The sequence below is a fragment of the Grampus griseus genome (assembly GCF_964374135.1).
Source record: "Grampus griseus genome assembly, chromosome: 15".
Classification (NCBI taxonomy): Eukaryota; Metazoa; Chordata; class Mammalia; order Artiodactyla; family Delphinidae; genus Grampus; species Grampus griseus.
The window spans coordinates 12,858,636-12,873,398 of record NC_139009.1 but is presented as its reverse complement, the minus strand read 5'-3'; the positions used below and the strand labels follow the sequence as shown (position 1 = coordinate 12,873,398).

The following is a 14,763-nucleotide window of genomic DNA, read 5'->3' as shown; positions in this document are numbered from 1 at the left end:
TTAAGGTTCACATTCATAGGCAAGAGCACAGACTCTGTACTTAGCCTGACCTGACTTGAATTCCAATTCTGCCACTTTCTAGTTCTATGACTTAGGTAAATTATTAAAATCTCTCATTGATGCTTCTTCATCTGTTGATAGATACATAGATTAGATAGATAGATAGATAAATAGATAGATGAACAAGTAATATAAGATAAAATGATAATACCTACCTCGAGGTATTATGATAAGAAACAAATGAGTTATTATGTATATCACATTTCGAGCAGTACCCAATACTTTATTTATATAAGTACTACATAAATATTGCCAGAGCCCTGAGTGTCGTCTGAGTAAGAACTGAAATTCTAAATACACAGCGATTGCCCCATCTCTTTGATGCTATTTTCACACACACACGCACACACACACACCCAGGTAGACACACCTGCAGTCAGGATCACCTACGGCAACAGTCGGAGGCCCGCAACGTTCACTGGCAGGGCCTTCGTCTCCTATGTCCCTTTCACTACTTCCCTCATTCCCTTTCAGCAAACACTATCCTGTGTTTGCCCTGTTCCCCTTTCAAAACCAGTAGAAAAGGCCATGAGATTAGTCTTCATGCTCTGGTGTGAAGTAAGGCCTTCGGACACTTCCCACGTCACCGGAGGCCCTTTGGATACAAACAAGAACCAGGGGGCTCACTAGCAAATCCAGTGTGCGTCAGTCAGAGGCTATCTGAAGCTCTCAGGACCAAAGAGAAGTCTGAAAAACCACACCTGGCAACAGACGGGAGCCAGGGCACTTCTGAAGGACATGGAAACAGAAATAACTAACTGATAGAAGAAGATGTCTGGTTAGGCAGAACAAGGAACACGCCAGTGGACTCTTCCATCCTCCAGTCCCTCCACTGACAGAGCGCCTGATAGGCTGGGCAACGTCACCTGCCCACCCAATGGCTGGACTGGGGCAGAAGGAACCTCGGGGAAATCCTTAACACTTACCATCCCACCAAGACAACGTTCAAACGGGGAGGAATAATTACCCAAAGGAAATTATGGGGCTGCAGGAAGTGGAAGCAGATGTGTGGCCAAAAATTCCATTCAACCTTCCCAGAGAAGTCTCTATTCTTGACCTTAAAATATAAAGATAAAGAATGTAGAAGTCTAAGGAACAGGTCAAACTAACTACCTGGGTGATAGAGGCCCCGCTCTAATGCAGCCAAATCCCACTAGTAGACGAGTCAGTGACAGCATCTTGCCCCCCCTTCTCACTGACACCCCTTCCGCCTCCGCAGGCAGCCAGAGAGACTTTTCTAAACTACAAGTCAGAACGTGTCGTTTAGGTAAAGCTTCAGTGGCTCCCCAGTGTGTTTGGGATAGAGTTCAAACTCCTCCACTGATGTCAAAGCAAGAACATCCCTGCCTGCCTCTCTGACGGCTGCGTCCCCCAATCTACTTCCAACCCCTCTGCCTAAGCCCCATCAGATTCTTTCCCATCCCCAACCTTACGGCTCACTCTCCTTCTCATTGAAGGTGTTCCCTGTTCCCTTCTTTTCCAGTTAGTTCCAGTTCTGTCTTCAAGAAATCAGCTCCAATGTCACCTCTTCCAGGACACTCCCCTTTGATGTACTACACGTGTGCGCACGTACACACGCGCCCACGTACACATCTCACGCTACATAGGCACCACCCTCCATGCTTGCAGAACCGAACCATATTTGTAAGCAATATCACCAATACACAGTGGTATCAGCATCTGATATACAGCAGAGAAGTGGGAGAGATGTTTGGTGGAAGCATAACTAAATTAATGCTCTGCATGAGAGTAAAGACAAGGATTTTCCTGCTCAAAAGAGTGGACAAGGCTGTTTGGAAGGGGTCTTCACATCATACAGTCCTTCCTGGAGACTCCAGGACAACAGGATGAGAACGCCTGACCGAGCTATTGTTTCTGCCTAGTCTGCACACCTGACACATTATGATATTTCCAAAGGATTGTAGGAAAGTATTTATTGCTGCTAGGAGTCACAGATTTTGCCAAATCATAAATCCTCAGCACACTTACAACAAAACTCTGAAGCAGCCAAATGTCTGTTGCTGTAGTAAGTTGCCACAGTGACGATTTATTTCATGGGGCGCAAAAAGAAGTTTCCCTTAAATTTTAAATATGATGGCTCATATAGCACCTAATAAATATGATGGTTTATAGAACACCTAATCCATTATTTGGAAGGGAGGAAAAATGTTTGTATGCTTCACCAACATCCACATCCAGCTCCTGAAAACCATCCTGAGAGGATTTTTTTAATGCTTTGCCCAGAACTATCCGCTATGACTAATTTCATACTTTATCAATATGAAAAACTTATAAAATAATGAGATCCCCAGTGATGCAAGTCAGAAAGTTTTCAATTTGAAATAAATTTTATTAAATAAATAAATTTAATAAATATTTAAAATATAAAAATTTAATAAATAAATTTAATAAATAAATTTATTAAAATAAATTTTCACACCTCTCCTTTCTCCAATCTACGTCCTATGTGTGCTCACCTCTCTCTGAGTTTCCAAGTTCTCCATACAATGAAGAATGAGGTGGGATAGAACAGGAAGGAAGAAAAGGAGAGCCCCCAAGCCCTCCAGTGAGCGCAGCAGTAACATGTGACAGTAGGACAGAGCCCCAGGGACAGCTTTCAGTACAGCCTCTGGAGGGGTGCAGACTTTCCTTCTGAGATGTTGAAAGGAAGTCCTCATTCCATAGTAAATAAAAATGCATGCTTGAGAAAAACAAGTGATACGATAGTTCTTTTTTTTAAGGAGCCACCTAGTTCTTTCATTTGAAATCATAGATAAGCAATATATGGAATTGCTAAAGTTCAAATTCAGATAATATTAGAGGAAAAGAGACTAAAACATATAACACAACCAAAAATTAACTTGGCTGGAGATTTATTCTATAGCAGTAGTTCTCAAAGTGTGGTCAGGAAACTCTGAGGTTCCTAAGATCCTTTAAAGTATTCATGAGGTCAAAACTATTTTCATAATAAACTAAGATGTTATCTTCCCGTTTCCCTCTCATTCTCTCACAAGTGTCCTATGGAGTTTTCCAGAGGATGTATGATGTTTGAAAACATAACAGACTTAATAGAGAAGAAACTCTAAGAATTCCATTGTGTTCTATTAAACCGGACAGTAAATAAATTTGTAAAAGTGTAAAACAATGTCACTCATAATTTTGTTGTTTAAAAAAGCTAGTTACTGGGCTTCCCTGTCGGCGCAGTGGTTGAGAGTCCGCCTGCCGATGCAGGGGACGTGGGTTCGTGCCCCGGTCCGGGAAGATCCCACATGCCGCAAAGCGGCTGCGCCCGTGAGCCATGGCCGTGAGCCTGTGCTCCGCAACGGGAGAGGCCACAACAGTGAGAGGCCCGCGTACCGCAAAAAAAAAAAAAAAGCTAGTTACTTTTCATTAAAATATGCCATTTATGTTAACATGTTATGAGACGATTACTGTTATTTTTAATGAATTAATAATTAAATACTTTGAAATGCATCTATTTTCATTTCTAATATAAATATTGACAGATATAACCCACATTAACAAAAGCTCTTGGGGGGTTCTCGATAATTTTTAAGCATGTAAAGTCCTGAGAGAAAAACACTTGAAAACGTTATTTCATAGCACTGGAATCTCAATTTCTCCTTCTTCCAAATTTTTTATTGTGGTAAAATACCTAAAATTTACCATCTCAACCATTTTGAAGTGTACAGTTCAATGGTATTAAATGCATTCACGATGTTGTGCAACCATTCACCTTGCAAAACTGAAACTCTCTACCCGATACGGTACTTTTTTGTGGATTTGTCTATTCTGCCCAATCAGCTAAGCAGCCCACACCAACGGGCGCCCTTCCTCCTCGAGGCTTGCGTCTGAGAAGATGGGTGTGTGCGGCAGGACCCTGTCCCCAGGAGAGAGAGCTCCATCCCCTCCCGTCTACACCACACAGTCTTGCACGTCCACTACTCAAAGCCATCTACCGCCCCACTCCTTAGGACTTAATTCTGCATTCGTGGGGCACCCTGAAACCTAACCCTGATGCCTAATAACGCTTAAGTGGGAATTATTTCCGAAGTGCTGACACTAACTTACAAATGAAGGACTGTAAAACAGGGCTTGCTGGCGTGCAACTGTTGATATGGGTGATAGGAGCACCTGGTAAAAAAGCAAAGCCAGGGGAGTTTAGGGCCACATTATATAACTGTACATCCTACTGGGTACTCTCTGCTTCAAAGCGCTATACAGAAGACACAAGATGAGAAGGCAAAGCGTGCTGCACCTTCCACATTTTAAGTCTGGAGGAGCTGGGAAAAGAGAACTCAGTGCTCATCGCCAAAAAGAGGCACCATTCTGACATTTGATTTCTATTTAGATCCAGAAGCCTGTGGAAACTGCTTAAAGGTGAAGCTCTCAGGCCCCATATGAACTTTCATAAGGTTCCTATTTTTACCTATTTGGAGAGCCTACACTGTAGGATTTGTGATTTAAGGAGATGATAATGTATGGGGATATTGATATCGTTTTGCACCTCAGCATAGATGATAGATAGATAGATAGATAAACATTGTCACATAATGACACTTTTTATTTACACATTTAGCACAGAGGAGACAAGCTTCACCAAGAAGGCTCAACCTTGAAAAAGCCTAGGGGCTAAATCTTGGCCAGGCAACAGCTCATGACCAAGAGGTGGAGGCCGGGCAGAGGTCTTATGTCAGTGGCCTCAGGACGGTACCACGCTTAGAAAACTGGGATCTTAAAAACCTACAAGAAAACACTACCCAGAAGGTATGAGTTACTGACCTCAGTGACAAAAGTGCTGAAATGCTTTTGCCAGGCGTATCCAAATCTACAAACCACGATCTTTAACCACGGAGATCGCCCATCCCTTTAACCAAATAAACTCTTTACCTTAAGTAAATCACAGGAGATGATTTTAGGTTCACTTTGGCAGGCCACTCAGGGCTCAGGAAAAGCCAAACCACTTCATAGAAGAATGTAAGTAAAAAAATGTAAACATGTTCAAGCCCAAAATGCTAGTCTGCTGATATCCTTTTATCTCAACACACTAATTATTTGTCAGGATATAAGTCACCATTACTGAAAGAAGTCTTCAAAAGGCCTCTGAACCAATGTTTGGAGTAGTTTTCAATTATATGGTCCTTTTTATGCTCTCCTTACAACTATAAATTGGTCACTGGGAACTCACCCACCGCCTCTTCAAGACTCCATCAGGCTATCTGTGATGTTCCTTATTGATCTTTAGGCCAACATATTCCACTAAACATGGGTTCCCAGATGACGGACCATATGTTGCTCTCTTGAATCCTTTTACAAGATACCAGTGAGTAAAGAGGAAGAGTCTCATGTGACGAGGAAGACCTGGTAAAGGAGGATTCCACTGAAACACAGAAAACTGGCCTCTAGCCATGCCTCAGGCTCCCCATTGGGCCTCGCCCCCATACATCTTGGAGAGGCTTGGCATCTCCTCACCACCAAGCTGATCACTGATTTCTCTCCATTTAAGCCAATTCGAAAGCAGCTTACCGGTGATCATCAAGGACCAAGTGCTTAGAATCTCGCCACAAATGTTCCCACATACCCACTCCTAGTTCTCCTAATTCAATTTATATAAACAATCCAAATTAACACATATAAATGACATTATGGAAGAAGAATACTCATAGAAAGATTATCTAGTTTTTTAATCATAACATTTCCAGGCTGTGGGAAAAAAAACAGGGAAGGACAAGTGATACGCTTAAACTTACCCAGCGATTGGAGACAGAGTCAGACAAATGTCTAACATTCTAGAAGTGCTAGTATGTACCACGTAACCCCACACACAGAGATGGGTATGTGTTGGTTTATTGAGGAGCTGGACTCAGCTCCCTAACATCAGCCGCGGTCGCCTTCCACATAGACGGACATAAATGCAAACCCTGCCCTGCACTCACCCTGTCTCTGTTTTGTTTCATAATCAACCTGTACCTGTACCACTTCCTCACCGCCCATTCGTTCTCACTCAATCCAAGCTGGCTTGAGGTTCCACATCCCCAGCACGCCTCTAACTAGGCTCCCAACTGCCACGCTGGAACCTCTCTAATCTCTTCTTCTTTAATATCGTTTTCACAGCCTTCACAGGTGATCTTCGAGAAACATAAGCTGACACTCCCTTGCCACTATTCCATTATCTCTTTCTCAGAGCCCTCAGGATAAACTCTAAGATCCTGAACTTGGCTCAAAGCACACAGCGTGATCTGGCCCTTGCCCTCCTCTCCAACCTTCTCCCAGTGCCCTGGCCAGTTCTCCTGGAGCTCCTCCAACCATCAATGCTCACTCCTGCCTTAGAATCCTCACACCGTGCAGCCCAGAAATCTTTTTCTCTGCCTTTTCACATGATAAACTCTTCTCCATCCCTCAGAAGGAGAAGTCTCTTCCTCAGAAAGGTCTTCCCAGCTCCCCCATCTAAACTAGCACCCTCCCACCCTTGCTACTCTCCCAGATGAAGTTCTTTAGAACATTTGCCTCTGCTCAAATGTTTGCATTTATTTGTTTAACGTCTGTCTCCTACCCAGCCCCAGCCTTGTACATAATATGGGGTAAGTACTCAAATACTTGTTGAATAAATGCTTGTGCATAATTGTATATGTAAAGAGGATATATACAAGACCACAGAAGTTAATCATTAAGTCAACATTGGTGAGCATCTGCTGGGCGCTCAGTTGAGCTCAGCTGATCTGCTCAGGACCCCAGCAGGATGCTTCATTCGTTGGGAACTTCGGCAAGCACACTGTAGCCAGCTGCTGTCAACATTAACATCTGTAACGTTACCGCCTAAAAGGGGGTCTTGGGCCTTTATCATCCAACGCTTGTGCAGTTAAAGACAATTTTATAAGGTATCTACTCCAAGCAAACTATGGTGCAACAGGGAACTCTGCTCAATATTACGTAGCAACCTAAATGGGAAAAGAATTTGAAAAAGAATAGATACATGTAACTGTATAACTGAATCACTTTGCTGTACACCTGAAACCAACACAACATTGTTAATCAGCTATACTCCAGTATAAAATAAAAAGTTAAATATATATATATATGTATATATATATATATTTTAAAAGCTGCTTGCTTTCTCTGCCTCTTACACAATTCTGACCAATAGAAAGTAAGCAGAAATATGCTGGAAAAGCTTCTGAAAAAAAAAAAAAAAACCCCACCATGATGCAAGGCTCCTCAGCATTCCAGAAACAGCAAGACCCCGTTGCCCACAAAGAAAAACACTACAACCTAATCTAGGAACTACTTATAGCTTAGCAAGAATAGTTTACTTTTATAAGGGGTAGGTGTGTGTGTTGCAAAGTTGCAAAGGGTGATCTAAAGAAATGATAAAGGAAAACAAGGATGGGAGTTCTTCTAAATCAGCTTCTACATTTGGCTGCACATTCTAAACGTCATTGATGTGCTCATCGCAATTGGGATTTCTCTCCAAGTTTCACCTACCATGTCACTGAATGCAAAATAAAATAACAACAGTAAAAAGTACTTTCTCCTCCTCCCCTGCTCCAGCTAAGCACCCTGACTAGCCAAGAGCAATAACCAAAAGCCAGCTTCAGGATGAAATTCAAACTCCACCACCTCCAAGCACCCTCCACATCCACTGCCCTCCTTTGTGAGACACAAAGATGGTGGACTTGGCCCACAGTCTTTATGATCTGTCTCCTTTCTTCCCAACTAGCTGGGCAGAATTCCATTGGAAAGAGGATAACTTTGGCAAAAGAAAAAAGAACATTTTTCTTGCATCGTTTTCAAGTTTCTTTCCAAGGGGAGACAGGGGGCCAAAAAGTCGCCTGGTAACAGCAAGCCACCTCTCCCTGTCACCATTCAACAAGCCCAGTCTGAGTCCTATTAAGTGCAGGGCACAGCATCAGGGCTATAGGGACAAACAAAAAGGACAGAATCTCACAGTGGCTCCACAGCCAGATTGCCAGGGATAGAATCCTGGCTTTACAACATCCTCATTATGTGACTTTGCACACGATACTCATTTGTCTCTTTTTTCTCATCTACAATAGGTTAATTCACGGAGGCAGAGGTCAGAGTTATGTAGCCATAAGCCAAGGAATGCCTGGAGCTACCAAAAGCTAGAATAGGCAACGAACAGATTGCCCACAGAACCTCTGGAGGGAGGGTACCCCTGTGGGTAACCTTGATTTGGGACTTCCAGCCTCCAGAACTGTGAGAGAACATTTTTCTGTTGTTTTAAGCCAATAAAATTAAATTAAAATGGGATAATAAAAGAGCCTACCTCCTAGGGTTGTCATCAGGATGAAGTGAATTAATACGTGGAGAGCTTTCAGCATAGTGCCTAGTACGGGGTAACAACAATGTCAGATGTCTACATCCTTGCAGCTAAAGAGACTGAGGCTCAGAGAAGCCAAGTGACTTATGTTGAGTCAAGGAGCCATAAGCAGGTAGAAATCAGGCTAGAGCCCAGGTCCCCAGTCCTAGTAGGTTTTTCACACAAGTGGCACCCAGGCAGATCTACCTTCCTGACACCTGATCAGCAGAGACAATAAACACGCCCACCTGCCCCTCTGCCTCACCCCATCCTGGATAGCTGTCCTCGCCTGCCAGTGAGACCTCAGGCTCAGCCCCACCCTGCGGTCTCCCATCAGGCTCCGAATGCCCTGCAGGGGCTCCATCTACTGCTGGCTCCCCCTGAAACACTGTGACCAAGAAGGGAAACCTCACTTCCCAATGGGGGTGTCCTGCGGATTAAATGAGATAATGCCTGGAAAAGTGCCAAGCAGCATAGCTGGCATATGGTATCCAGACAATAAATATCATCTATAAAAAAAGAAAAAAAAAAAAAAAAAAGAAAGAAGGCTTCCCTGGCCATCCAGTGGTTAAGACTCCACGCTTCCACTGCAGGGGACCTGGGTCCAATCCCTGGTCTGGGGAACTGGGGAACTAAGATCCCTCATGCCTCTCATGGAGAGGCCAGAAAAAAAAAAAGAAGTGGAGGAAAACCCTTGTGATGCCTGCGGTCTCTCGGAGCTGACGCACATCCCAGCCCCAAATGCCAGACACAGGGCAGATGGAGGTCTCTGGTAGCACAGAGGGAGGCAGGGTCTGTGAAGGATTACAGCGAAGGGCAAAATCCACTGAAGACAGAGGCGGTGGCTGAAGTGCCCACTCTTCCCCTACTTTAAAAAAATAATAATAATAAGGAAGAAGAAAAACCTTAACTAGTGCTTTGCTGGCAAACTCAAGTGTCAGAGCATTGGCTTTTTAATATTTTAATATTTCTGAACAGAACAACGGTTGCTTCCAACCTCCCAATTTGCTCTCGCACACTTTAACCAGCAAAACCTTAGCTTTGCTGTACTCATTAATGGCTTTTTGGTTCAGGCTGATTTTCCAGGTAATGATGGCTCAGACACAAGCCTGAGTCCACACAGGTCCTGCAAGTCTCCTTAAAATATTCACAACATGCTCTGGCTTCAGGATTCTTGAGTACTTCAGTATCATCTCCTCCCTACCCTAATACTGACAATTCCTAGTTCTGAAATGGCTAATTTAAGATTAGAACAGGAGAAGGAACGAATCTGGCGAGGAAAAACGGAATAGACTGGGAGGCAGAAACTTCACCATGCTCTGGGTATGACCAAGGACTGGCCCAGCCACTGTGGGCTGGCTGTAGATATACTCTGAGTGAATCAGTGCCTTCAAGCAGTTTACAACAGAGGTAGAATGAGGCCTGCCCAGTACCCCAAGTTCAACCACAGAATCAATGCCACCCTCTCTCAGCCTGAGACATGTGGGGAGGGAGGCACCAGGGCATCTGACTTTAGCAAGCGGGCAGGTGCTCAGGAAAATGCTTGCTGCCTGTTTACCTGGGCAGGTATTTGCAAGTAGTCTAGGAAGGGGAGCAACTAGGGGTAACTTACACAGTTCTAAGCCAGCGCTTATGCAAATCACTTAAGCAAATACATGAAAAGGGAGGGGAAGGTTTCCCATCCGGTTTTTCTCACCTGCTCCTCTCTCGGAGGGTGACATGAAAGACAAAAATCAAGAGGCTACTCTCCAGGAGGGCGAGGAGAAACACCCCACCACCGCGCCCCAGCATCAGACTAGGGCCCCAGGGCCATTTCCGCGGGTGGAGGTAGGTCTTGGCTGCCGTCCACCCCAGTCGTGGGCTGCCTCAGTTAGACTACCGGCTCAGTGTCCCCCGCCGAGACGCTGGAGACACCAAGGGCACAAACGACAAGAGGCAGAGCCGGGGAAGCGGCGCGGGTGGCGGTTCGGAGTGATCCCTGCAATGCGAAAGGCGCCCAGCCCGCCTCGCCGCGGCCCCTGCCGGCAGGTCTGCTTCGCTCGCCAGCCCATCCACCTGCAGAAGTCGGGCAGCCACCCAGAGAGGCGCGGGAAAGGAAAGTTCCCGACCCCGAGGCTCCCACTCCCATCGCTACCACTGATCCGAACGCAGTCTGCGGGAGACTCAACACGGGCCCTGCAAGCCACAAGCCGCTCGCACCCGGAGCGCGCCGGCAGTCCCTGGGCGCAGCGCGGCACCAGAGCAAGGGCCCTGGCTGCGCTCTTCCCAGCAACTGTCGCGGGGCGCCTCGCACCGCTGCAGGGCAAAGGGGAGGGGAGAATGACAGGGAAGAAGGCGGAGCAGGCGGCCTGGGAAGCACTTACGTTCGTCAGGAAAGCGCCTCCTCTCGAGGAAGAGAAGGAACGGCTTCCCGGCTAAGGAAACGCCCCAGGGATGCCCCTCCGCGAAGTGCCGCCTTTCCCCGGCTCCTCGATTCTCCCGCCTCCATCCGTCCTCCACCCCGCGCTCAAGAGCGGATTCTAGACACCCTCCCTGCGGCTTTCCGAGGCACCCAGACACTGCCTCGGCTGCCGACAGCCCGCGCAACAGGCGGATCCTTAGGACTCCAGCAACGACGGGTCCGGGGACTGGAGGATGGACAGCGCCGGAGACAGGCGCCCAGCAGGATGCGAAGTCCCCCTGCGGGTGTAGATCTGCGGGGTCGTGCACCCGTGACCTAGGCCACGGCGGGGCTGGGCAAAAAAAGGCGGGGAAAGTTGCGGGGTCGCACGGAGAAGTCTCCCGAGCGCAGGGAGAGGAGGGGACACAAGAAGGTACCTGCAGGAGTCCCGGCGTCTCTGGCTGGCTCCGCTCTGCGACGCCGCCCGCCGGCGCTGCAGGGATCAGGCGTCTCCGCGCGGCCCTGCGCCCGCCGCGGCTGCGGCGAGGAGAGCCGGGCGGCCCGCGTCGGTCAGTCTGTCTGTCCCGCCCGGCAGGCGCGCGGCGCCCGGGAGCCGCCGGAGGGGCGGGGCGGGGCCGGCCGCTGGGCCGCCGCCCCATTGGTCCCAGCTCCGCACGCCGCCTCGCCTCGGGCTCCCAGTCGGCGCTCCCCCGGCCGAGGGCTCGGCGCTGTGCCGCGGGCGGTTGCTGGCTGCCGGGATCGGGCCGCGCGACAGGCGAACTGTTGGATGGACTGAGAGGCAGCCCCGCGGGGCGCGCGCCCCCGCCCAGACCCAAGTGCAGAGTCACCCGTGGAGCTGCGCGCCCAGGCCGGGGGGATGCCGGAGCGCGCCCCGCGCCTCCCACCTGCGAGCCCTCCGCGGCTGGGAGTACCTTGAACCTGTGGGAGACAGATGACCTCCTCTGCGGCCCCGGCGGCTCCGGCAACCGCCTCTCCTCCCAAGCAAAGCCCTGCGAATTTGCCGGGATTTTCTTAGTAAGTATCGCGGCCCCCAACTTGTTTTAAAACAAAGTGCGAAGGAGGAAACAGACTCAGGTCCTGCCTGTTTACCACCAGCTCGGCTGCCTGAAGACTCAAGCACAGTGCAGAACCAGATTGTTTCACACGCTCCATTCCTCGACTTACCAGATCAGAAGAGGTGGCGGACGTATGCACTGAGCAAGGAGGACGAGTCCGGTCCCCTTCCCGAAGGTCAGAGGAAGATGCCTTCTGCCGAGGTTGAGGAACGAACCAGGACTTCAGTAAGGCCGGCGTGTGGTCCAAAGGCATCGCCCGCCCCTCTGCAGTGAGCGAGAAGGCTCAGTGAACCGCCCGGAGGAGAAATGGGACGCTCGCTCGGGGACCCACCCCCGCGCTCCCCCGCCCGCCCCCAAACTGCAGATTTTTAAGTTGTGCAGACTTGCAATAATTCCTCAGAGCCAGCTGCGCCAAGCTGTAGGTGCCCACTGTTCCTTGGGTTCCCGCCCCACATCAGGCAGTCTGCCAGCTGCCCCCAACCCAGCACCCTCTGATCACTGGCCTCAGACCAGCACCTAGCAAGACCACACATAGTTAGGTTCCAGAGCCTGAGTCAGGCCCACGGGGGGAGGGGATGAGGGCCAAGAGATGCATGGAAAAGGTAAAAGACACTTTCTCTGACCTCATCGAAGTACCCGATGGTGTCTTTGGGTTTTTCTCATCATTTTTGTTCGATCAAAGCCCACAGTGGGAGTCAGAGGTAAGGGAGCAATATCTGGTAGGCTTCTAGAAGGTCAAACCTGCACCGTACAGGGAGGTTTGGCTAGAGGAGAGGGTAGCAGCAGGCAGGAATGGCAGAGGAGGAGAGAAAACCTGCCTTCCCTCAGCCTCCAACATTTTCATTTGGCTCATGGAAGGTGAGGTGGGGGGCTCAGGTGAATGGAGAACAGGTGTTTGGGGGCCCTCTGACCCTGATCCCATGGTTCTTTAGCTCCCCCAAGCCTGCACGCTCTTCTGTGGAAGAGGGGCCAAAGCATTTGTCTACACTGCTGTAAGCAAGCAGCTGGAAAGGTAAATTTTCATGTACCATTTCATCACCTTTAGCATCAAATCTAAGATTATTCTAAAAATATGTTTACATTGTGTCAGCACCTGAGAAGAATGCTTCCAGGTCTCTTCCAGCAGTTAGCTGTTAAATCATTTTTAAGTCGCCAAGCTTATCCCAAAAGTCCGGCGTTGTTTACTTGAGAATGAACTATGTTCCGGATCTCTATAAGCACTGCAGAAGGCATCTGCAGTGCAGAAGAGTCTGGAGTGAGGTCCTTCTCACAGGGTCTGGATGGCACATGTGAACTGGAGGAAAGGCGCACAAGGGGGCTCGGAAAGGGCCCCCACTTGGCATCTGTGAAAGCTGAGCACAGAAAGGTCAGGCCTCCACTCTGGGCATATTTGGGGGATGGGGTAGAAGGGGCACAGATTTGAGAGTCAGACAAACTGGGTTCTCATCCTGCTGTACGCTGTGGGGAGCCCTGCAAGCAAGTCACTTAGCTTTTCAGCCCTGGTTTCTTCATCTACAAGAAAAGTTTCTCCCTCAAAGGGTGATCATGTGAAGCCAATGAAATAAGAAACAGAAAAGCATTGCGTGGACCATAAAAAGCGTGTCTGTTCCTTGAAAGTTTACTAAGGTTGAGCCAGGCCAAGTGGTGAATGCACTCCTATACACACACACACACAGCCACACTCTCACCGCCTGTGTCTAGAGCCCCTTCCTCTGGCCTCAGTCTCCATCACCACGGTGCATGCACGGATCTGTCTGACTGACATGCTCTGATCTCCCTCCTTCCACACATCCACCTCCCACCCCATCAAAATGTCTTTTTGCCGCATGATACAACACCCCGTCTTCTTTTCACTAACCCTGCCCACAGGGAAGCGTCTGGGCAAGCCATGCACTGGGCTGTAAGGGGTTAATCACCAGCTGAGGGCAGTGCTCACCCCCACGGTTTCAGAGAAGATTCCCAGAGTCAGTGGAGGCGTCTCAAGCAGATGTGGGCTTTGTGCAGCCTGTCTTCCAGGGCTCCATATTCTCCTTGCTCTGGACACATCTCATTTTCAGGGTCTCCCTCTCTCACCCACTTACCCACAGGTCCCTGTACTCCCTTCCCTCTCCCCACCCAAAGCAGTCCTTGACCTCTCATTCTCACTCAAGTCCAAATGGCAGAAAAGAGCTGGGCGTCACCCCTGGAGGCAAGGGAAGTACTAATTTGCTTTTGAAATGGGGGACAGGTCTCCACGTGGATATGAAGAGGCTCTCATCTCTGGTGGGAAGTTGGAGAGTGAAGGGGTGTCAGTAATGATGGTCAACATTTATTCAGTTGCTGCCTTTTATTCGCTAGTCTTTACCCAGCCAATATGAGTACATTAAACACTTGCAATTCCCCCAGCCCGCCAGGCTTTTCCATGTTTCCCCGCCTTCTGCTTAGAACACCCTCCGCCAAACCCTTCTTTATTCAACAGACTCCCTTTGTATTGGGATGCCATTCAACCGATAATTACTACCCTCTGGAAAGACCCCCTTCCTGTCCTGAGTTCCGTGTCTCCTCTCCCTTTGCAACTGCCATAGCAACTGCCATATTGAATTGAATTGTTTATGTGCGACCAGGCAATGAGCGCTCTGAAGTCGGAACTTCCGGGCCCTTCTGCAGGGTCTGCACGTTTATGCAGTGAATGGCTGAAGGCTCGGTTACCGGGCCGCTCAGCCCCTGCTCCTGTGGGGACCATCCTCCTTTACTTCCCTGTTACCGTCTATCAGGTAAAAAGAAACATATAAACTATCACATTGATCTCTTTGCTTGGATACCAGGCAGCTCAAGACCAAATCTAGAATTCTTTCCTTCCAGATTATGGCTACAATGATCACTCTTCATTCACAAAATCATTTGTATGCTTACTTTAAATGCCCTGTTATATTATTTTTATTTTGAAA

At 48.3% G+C, this 14,763-nt stretch overlaps 1 protein-coding gene across 1 annotated transcript in view; it reads right to left on the bottom strand.

Annotated features, from left to right (window-relative positions):
* KCNS3 (potassium voltage-gated channel modifier subfamily S member 3) overlaps nucleotides 1-11,367 on the bottom strand; it is a 34,038-nt gene extending 22,671 nt beyond the window's left edge. The window contains exon 1 of the mRNA XM_082672485.1: nucleotides 11,198-11,367. The gene's annotated coding sequence lies outside the window, so the exon portion shown is untranslated. The remainder of the gene's footprint in view (nucleotides 1-11,197) is intronic.
* Between the last annotated feature and the right edge of the window lie 3,396 nt (nucleotides 11,368-14,763).